Here is a 9,046-nt window from a genome sequence, read left to right on the forward strand (position 1 = left end):
CTGGAAGCCCCGGGTTCAATCCTCAGTACCAAAAACAAAAAAATAAACCTCCCCTAAAAGGCTATACACATAGATATGTCTTATACAGCATAAATCCCTATTCTACTTCTTAATTATACCACAATGACTTGAGATGGAATGCATGTTTAAACATCAACTAGTAGGGAGATATCAGGGGAGTTTCAGAAAGAGATAGGGCTTAAGATACACAGTGATCACCTTAAAACTTTCATGTAAAAACTTCAATTATTAGAACAGGTAAAATTTCCAGGGAATAAGTAATTAACCCATAAATGGCATATACCATTTTCAATACAACAGGAACTGATTAAGTCAGCATTATATGACTAAAGAAATGAAAATAAACCACTTGTACCATTATGGTTATGCATTCTTTACTACTTCTACTTTTGTAAAATCAGCACAGTAAATAGTCGTGAGGCAAACTCATGAAACTGTAGGACGAAGTATGACTACTACATACAAAACTCTCTCTGGACACTTTTTTTTCCTTAAACCAAGAGAACCTGTATTACTAACTATCTAAATCTGTGAAAACATCTAAAAATTTCATTCAAAGCCTCCTCAGTTATCTCAGCTGTTTAATTCAGTGCTTTATTCCTATAATTGTCGTTCATTTTCTTACATAATTTATTTATACTAATTCCTCCAACCAGGGCAAGGTCCTTGAAAATACATGTATTTCCACTGTCCTCAAATTCCTGAATTTGGGCCCTGTTAAGATCTAGGACTTAAAAAAAAAAAAGGATCTAGGACTTATAGGCCAAGACACTATTTTCAATCAATTAGAAGTTAAAGTTCTACAATAAAATGGGTAAAATAAGTACTTACTTTTGATACCAAATCAATATTAAATTTCCTGCCTTCTTTAATAATCTGAGAGTAAGTAATTCTGTTTTTCTTTGGTTGCTCTGTAATGTCCTGTGTTGTAGACATACTTTTACTTGTTTCCTCTTCTGAAGGTTGATCATCACTATGGCTTCCTTTCTTCCCCGTTACTTCAGCATCATTTACTTCTAGAGGAGTATCTGGAGCACTGCTTGGGGTTTGTTGTGCAGGCACCTCACAGCTCGGAGGGCTTAATGACTGATCTTCTGTAGGTAGGTAATTAGGATCTGCAGCTTCTGTGGAGTTCGTAGATGTCACAGAAACACAACTTTTCTGCAATGCACCAGTCTCTTCAATATCTTCATGCAAATTCTGACTAATAAAGTACAATGATAATCAATATTTTGCTTTAGACAATTCTATACTGTTACACTTGTTATATTTTACAGTGAATAACTCAAGATGTTAAACATGGATCTCTCAAGATTTTACACAATATGAAACATATTTCAAAAATAAATGAGGATTTTGGGGCATAGGATGCCATGATACATGTACATTTTTTGGAAATTTAAAGAAGATATGGGACTTGTGTTTAAGAAGCAAAGCAACATAGCACAGCTTTGAGAATTAACAGATCTGAATTCAAACATTGAGCCTATGATTAATTAGTTTTAAGTTTGGCATACTCTGATATGTAAGTTATGCATCTATAGATAATCTCTAGCATCAAGATAATTCTACCTATTACCAGGCTTTGAAAATTAAATGAAATATTTCAAAGAATATGGATCAATGAATGGGGACTATAAATGTTCAATAATGGTATTTACGAATTATGATTACTATCAAGAAATATTGGACTTTTTAGTATGAGAGAAATGTGAAAATCATTTCAAGCAAATGTGAAAAACATGAAAATATCAGGGGCCGGTGAGATAGCTTAGTGGCATAAATGCTTGCGTGGCAAGCGCAACATGCTGAGTTCAATCCTGAGCACCCCCCCCAAAAAAAAATCTATGGAAAGCATGAAAATATCAAATCATCTTAAAACAACATCATATCTCATAGGACATTTTTGTATTCTTTCCTTTCATATACTGCTTTAGTATTGTCTATTAATGCATGTACTGAAACCACATTTCCAAAGTTACTACTAAAGTAAACTTTCTTTAGTCTATCACTGTACTGACTGATGCACTAGCTTCCTATTCAATCTGCTTCCTATTCAATTCTCTCATACAGAGCTACTACCATCATTTAATTGCTTTACTGGTCAGTACTATTCCAGTGCTTTACATTTGATAGGCTTTTGTCAGTAAACATCTGTTTATTGGTTGTTCAAGAATTAGCAGTATTTCATTCAATCAAATCTAAATCACACCTCTGAAAAAAATCTTCTCTATTTTTAAGCAAATTTCAAACTTTCCTAAACTTCTCTCATTTCTGCTAATTAATCTCCATATTTGGTCCCCTATCATGTTGTTACTTTTTCTTTTTACTTTCCATAATACTACCATTTTCCCATTCTCAAACATGACCACATATATTAGTAATCTAGTTTATTATTTTTTTATTTAGTGCAATGTCTACAGGGTCTTCAGGGTCTCACTAAAACAGATCAGGCTCATAGTGATTCTCCTGTTTTCAGCTTCCTAAGCACTGGGATTATAGGCAGGAACCATCACACATGGTCTAAATTGCTTGTCTCAGCATACCCCAGGGGCAAGGCCAGCATGGCACACCAAGGGTTCCGGTCCCTGCATCTGCCTAAGCAGGCACTTTAATTCATTGAGCTATCTGGCCAGCCCTTAAATTTTATGTTCAAGAATTATTTATTTACTCTTTGAGGATCTCACACTAGGGAGACAATACAATGCTTGCACTTGCTAGTCTGATTTATTTCACTTATGAGTATGGTCTCTACTTGCATCCATTTATATATAAAAATTTCAAGTTCATCCTTTTATAGCTGAGTAATACTTCATTGTATAAAAATATCACAAATTTTTTTATCCATTCCTTGGTTTGTTTCCAAGATTTTGCTATGACATATTGCACTGCTATAAACATGGGTGCACATATATCACTGTGGTATGAAGTTTTCAGTTCTGGAAAAACATCCAGGAGGGAAAAGCAGGGTTGAAAGGGACCTCCAATTCTAGATTTTGGAGAAATCTCCACACTGATTTCCATAGTGTCTGTACCAGTCTGCACTCCCACCAACAGTGGAGAAGGGTTCTTTTTACCTCACAACCCCTCCAGCATTTGTAACTGGTTCATTCTGACAATAGCCATTCTTTCTGGGGTGTGTTTTAATATGCATTTCTTGAATCACCAATGGTGTTGAACATTTTCTCATATATTTATTTGCCCTTTGTATATTTTCATCTGAGGAGTATGATTTCATCTCAGATGCCCATTTTTTGATTGGGTCTTTTAATTTTGAAATCACTAAAATTTTTTTATCGTAAGAGAATTTAGTAGTACAACTATTTTTTTTTTCCTGGCACCAGTGATTAAACTCAGGACTTTGTGCTTGCCAGGAAGGTGCTTATGCTGCAGAGCTATCTTCCTGGCCCTGGTCTTTGAAAAATTTTCTTTTCTTTTCTTTTTTTTTGGTATTTTAGGAAGGGTCTATAGGGTGTTCAGGGTCTCACTACTAGATCAGACTCGTAGTGATCTGCCTGTTTACAGCCTCCCAAGAGCTGGGATTACAGGCACATAACACTATACCCAGTCTCAACTGTAGTCTCAGCACACCCCGGGGGTGGGGCCAGCATGGCAGGCCTGGGAATTGAACATTGAACCCTTGAGCCCTACATCTGCTTGCAGGAGCTTTAATCCGCTGAGCTATTTGGCCAACCTGGGTCTTTGAATTTTGGAGGCTTGATTTTTTTTAATTCTTTGTATGTTCTAGATATTTTCATGCTTATATCACTCAATCTGAACAACTAATTTGCAGACAATATGCACTATAACAACCACTGTTGACATCTATCATTTTGTTTAGTAAAGTTTTATATCATTTTTGTACATTTTTATTGTCTTTAAAAAATAAAGTCCAGCTTGACAGCTCAAAAACAATGAAAAAAGAAATAATAATAATTATTGTCACCAATAATTTCTCAGAAAACTGCTGAGATGATCATATGAAAGATATGATTAGTGACTATAGAGCAGATATAGGTAAAAAATAGAGAAGCTTATTAAAATGATGGAATGCATGAATATCCAATATAGGAAAGAAATAGAATCCATGAAACAAATTCAAACAGATACCTAGGAGATTAACAATTGCACTGAAAGCATACACAGCAGAATGAGCCGAGGTAAGGACAGCATTTGAGGTATAGAAGACATGATTCTTGTTTACAGCAAGGGACTATGTAAGATCAATGCAGCAGCTTCTAAGTGATGAAAAGGTAAATAACATAGGCCAGCCAGATAGCTCAGTGGACTAAATCACCTGCTTAGGCAGAGTACAGCGGCCAGGTTCGAGCGTGCTGAGACACAATTGAAACTGGACATGGTAGTGCACACCTGTAATCCCAGGGCTTGAGAGGCTGAAAACATGAGAATCATTAGGAGTCCGATCTATGTAGTGAGATCTATAGAGCCTGTAGACCCTCTACTAAATACATTTTTTAAAAAATGAAATAAAAGGAAAATAACATAAGATTGGTCTGAGTCAATGAAAAAGGAGGAGATATAAAAAAATATATACAAAATCTGTTCACAGAAGTTATGAGAGAAAACTTCCCAAACAGGGAAAAATAATCTTACATAAAGTTAACTAAGCAATACAGAAATCTAATTAGCTATGATTTTTTTAAAAAATGCATTAAGGTATATAATAGACAAGACTCCAGAAATTCAATACAAGAACAAAATATGAACAGCTACTAAAGAAAACAAACAAATCATCTACCCAGTAAAGCCCACCAGCATCACAGCAAACTTTTCAAGAAAACAAACCCTCAAATCAAGGAGGACTTGGAGTAAAGTAGGTCCTGCCTTTAAATAAAACAACCTCCAAAACAGGTTTTTCATCCTTTGACTTTGAATCTTTCAATTTCTTGCTTGCTTTCTTGTTTCTTTGTCTCCTTCCCTGCTCTTTTTTTTGGGGAGCGAGGAGTCCCACTATTTAGTTCAGTCTGGCCTTGAACTGACTATGTAGCCCAGGATGGTCTTGAACTTACGGCAATCCTCCAGCCTCAGATTGATTTCTTTTGAATTAAATGTGTTGCTTCTGTGCAGGATGCAATTGGATCTTGCTTCTGATCTATTCTATCAGTTTGTTTCTTTTGATTGGTAAATTGAAACCATTAACATTGATCGTTATAACTAGCATACATTGACTTATCCTTATCATGTTACTTTCCTGCTGTTGGCTACCTTTTTTTTTCCTGTTTAATTGCTTGCCTTGCCTGATGGATTCATGCTATTCATGTTTATGGAACTTTAAATCCTTGTTATGCCTTTCTAAAATGTCCTCTAGATAACTTGTAGTGCTAGTTTGATGGTCATGAATTTCTTCAGGTGTTCTTTTACACAGAAGTATCTTATTTGTCTATTTTGAAAGGATTCACTACTGAATTCTACAAGAAATTTAATGAAGATATAATACTGTTACCTCTCAATCTCTTTAATGAAATTGAAAGGGAAGCAAACCTCCCAAATTCACTCCTGGAAGCATGATTTAACCTGATGCCCAAACCAGAGAAGGATCCAACCAAAAAAGAGAAATACAGGCCAATCTCTGTGATTAAAATGTATTTTATTTTATTTTTTTAAATATTTATTTATTTATTTATTTAGTGTCTGTGTGTGGCCAGCTCAGCCCACCAGGGGGCGGGGCTGGCTGGCATGTGGTGCTGGGGGATTGAACCGCAGTCCCTGTGCTTCGCTTGGCTTAGCTTGTTCTAAGTAGGTGCTTTAGACCACCGAGTCATCTCACCAGCCCTAAAATGTATTTTAAAATGCTTCAAAAGATACTGGAAATGCATAAAAGCATCTAGGTCATATACCATGACCAACTAGGATTCATCCCAGGGGTGCAGAGATACTTCGTCATATGCAAATCAAAAAATATAATACAACATATTAACAGAACCAAGGATAAAAACCATATGATCATCTCAATAGACACAGAAAAAACCATTTGTAATAACTAACACCCATTCATGATAAAAACTACATAAAACTGGAATAGATGGGTCTTTATATCAATCTGATAAAAGCCATCTATGACAAACCAAAAGCCAACGTCATATTAAATGTTCAAAAATAGTAAGTTTTCACTCTAAAATCAGGAACAAAAACAAGGTTCTCTATTACCACCATTCCCATTCAATATAGTTCTAGAGACAGTGCAGCTGGACAAGAGAAATGAATAAAGAGAAAAAAGGAAAGAGAAGAAATTATATTATTATGATTTGCAGATGACATACTGTGCATAGAAGACCCTCAAAATCTGCTAAAGACTTCTAAAAATTACCAAAATCAGCAGTACAGCAGGAGGAACAGTGAACACTCAAGAATCAATAGTGTGATACATCAATAATAAATTCACTGAGACAAAGATTAGAGAAACAACACTTTTCACAACTGCATCCAAAAAAAAGAAGCAAATAGCTAGGAATCAATCTAACAAAAAAGTACAGTAACTCTACATTGAAAATTACCAGGGACTGGGGAAATAGAAAATTATAATACTCTCAAAAAAAGTGATTGAAAGGATATCAAAAAATGGAAAGATATCTCTTCCTCTTGGGTAGGAAGCACTAATATATAGAAAAATGACTATAGTTAAAATATTGTTATACGGACAGATTGTAAACCCAATCAAAATTGTAACAGCCTATCACACATAAAGAAAACACAATCCAAACATTAATTTAGAACTAGAAGACACTTAGAATAGCAAATTTTAGACAAGAAAGGCAAACAGGCGCATCATAACTCCTGACAAGAAACTATACTGAAAAGTTACTGTAATAAAAACAGCACAGGGCTGGTGAGATGGCTCAGGGGTCTAATGCACCTACTTAGAACAAGATTAGCAAAGCACAGGGACCGCGGTTCAATCCCCCAGCACCACATGCCAGCCAGCCCCGCCCCCTGGTGGGCTGAGCTGGCCACACACAATAAATAAATAAATTTAAAAAACAAAACAAAACAGCACAGTAGTGGCAGAAAAAGATTCAAGAATCAATGGAACATATTAGAAGACGCAGAAACTACTCCAAACCTACTCAGCCACCTAAACTTTCACAAAGGGACCAAACACATTCATTGGAAGTAGACTCTTTGATAAATGGAGCTGGGAAAACTGGCTTTTCACATGCTGAACAATTAAACTAGACCCATATCTATCTATCTACCTTTCTTTCTTTCTTTCTTTCTTTCTTTCTTTCTTTCTTTTTTTTTTGCATTTTACAGAAGGGTCTACAGGGTGTTCAGGGTCTCACTACTAGATTGGACTCCTAGTGACCCACCTGTTTATAGCCTCCCAAGAGCTGGGATTACAGGCGCCTACCACTACACCCAGTCTCAATAGTTATCTCAGCATGCCCCGGGGCAGGGCTGGCGTGGGAGGCCCAGTGATTGAACTCCAGTCCCCTGCACCTGCTTGCAGGAGTCTTAATCTGCTGAGCTATTTGGCTGGCCCTAAGAGCCATATCTTTCATGATGCATTAAACTAAAACTGAAATGGAGCAAAGATATAAATAATAAAACAGAAACAGTAAATCTTCTGGAAGATAGAACATGCAGAGCTCTTGAAGATATTAGTATAGGCAAAGACTAGGAACAAACCCTAATCACACGGAAACTATGACAAAGAATCTACAACTGGAATCTTATTAAAAAGCTTTTGCACAGCAAGAGAAATTAACCACAGAGTGAAGAGACAACACATATTTTAGGGAATAAATGTTTCCAGCTCCTCCTATGACAAATGACTAATATGTAGAATATATAAAGAACATACACTCATGCACCAAAAAAAATCACAGCCCCCAAATTTAAAGACTCAATGCAAAAATGGGCATCTAAAATCAAAGGATGCTGCTCAGATGAAGTAGAAATGGCAAATAAATATAAAAAATGTTCACTTTCATACGTCATTCGAAATATGAATATTACAATAATGCTGAAATTCCATCTTACACCAGAAAGATTGGTTATTATTGAGAAATCCACCAATAAACAATGCTAGCAGGGCTGTGGAGAAAAAAGAATACTTCTTCACTGTTAGTAGGAGTGCAGACTGCTATAATCACAGTGGAAATTAGTATGGGGATTACTCAAAAATTTACAACTAGAGGTTCCCTTTGGCTCTCCCCTTCTTGGTATCTTTTCAAAAGAATTAAAAGTGTCATACCACAGCAATATAAGCACACCCATGTTTACAGTGGCACAACCAATGAATGGATAGATAAGATGGCAGTACTTTTTTTTTACAGTAGAGTACTACTCAGCCATAAAGGATAAACATTTTTTGGCAAATGGATGCACCTTGAGACAATAATCTTAAATGAAAAAAATCGGACACACATGTACCAATACAACATAGTTTCTCTGCTGTAAGAAATTTAGAGTCTACATACGGACCAAAATATATAATAGATGTTGTTAAACATGAAGTAAATATTCAAATGGGAAGAGGAACCAAGGAGGGCACAGGAAAAAGAAATACAAAAGGAGAGAAGGAAGCAAAAGTGCAACAAAGTGTTGCAAATAAGGAGGGGAGAAGGGATTAAAGGGAGGACAGAAAAATGGAAAAAAATAATCAAGGTATATCACATACAGGAACACATTCCCTAAGATAAATGTGTCCATTATGTGTCCTTAAAATATATCACTAAGGGCCGGCCAGATAGCTCAGTGGATTTAAGTGCCTACTTAGGCAGGCGCAGGGGCCAGGAGTTTGATCCTCGGGCCTGTGGTGCTCCCCTGGGGCATGTGGAGACAGCAATTGAGACTGGGCGTGGTGGTGCATGCCTGTAATCCCAGCTCTTGGGAGGCTGTGAACAGGAGGATCACTACAAGTCTGAGCTATGTAGTGAGACCCAGTAGAGCCTGTCCTAAAAACACACAAAAAAAGAATAAAACAAACATCAACCCAAACAATTACTCAATCACTATTAACTGTACTAAAGAATAAATTCGCCAGCGAGTGAGTGAGACGACC

General features: G+C 36.3%; 1 protein-coding gene across 1 annotated transcript in view; it reads right to left on the reverse strand.

Annotated features, from left to right (window-relative positions):
- Chm (CHM, Rab escort protein 1) overlaps positions 1–9,046 on the reverse strand; it is a 309,216-nt gene that overhangs the window by 207,574 nt on the left and 92,596 nt on the right. The gene's annotated exons all lie outside the window — the stretch shown is intronic.

This window comes from Octodon degus, unplaced genomic scaffold, assembly GCF_000260255.1.
Source record: "Octodon degus isolate 3935 unplaced genomic scaffold, OctDeg1.0 scaffold00103, whole genome shotgun sequence".
Taxonomy (NCBI): domain Eukaryota; kingdom Metazoa; phylum Chordata; class Mammalia; order Rodentia; family Octodontidae; genus Octodon; species Octodon degus.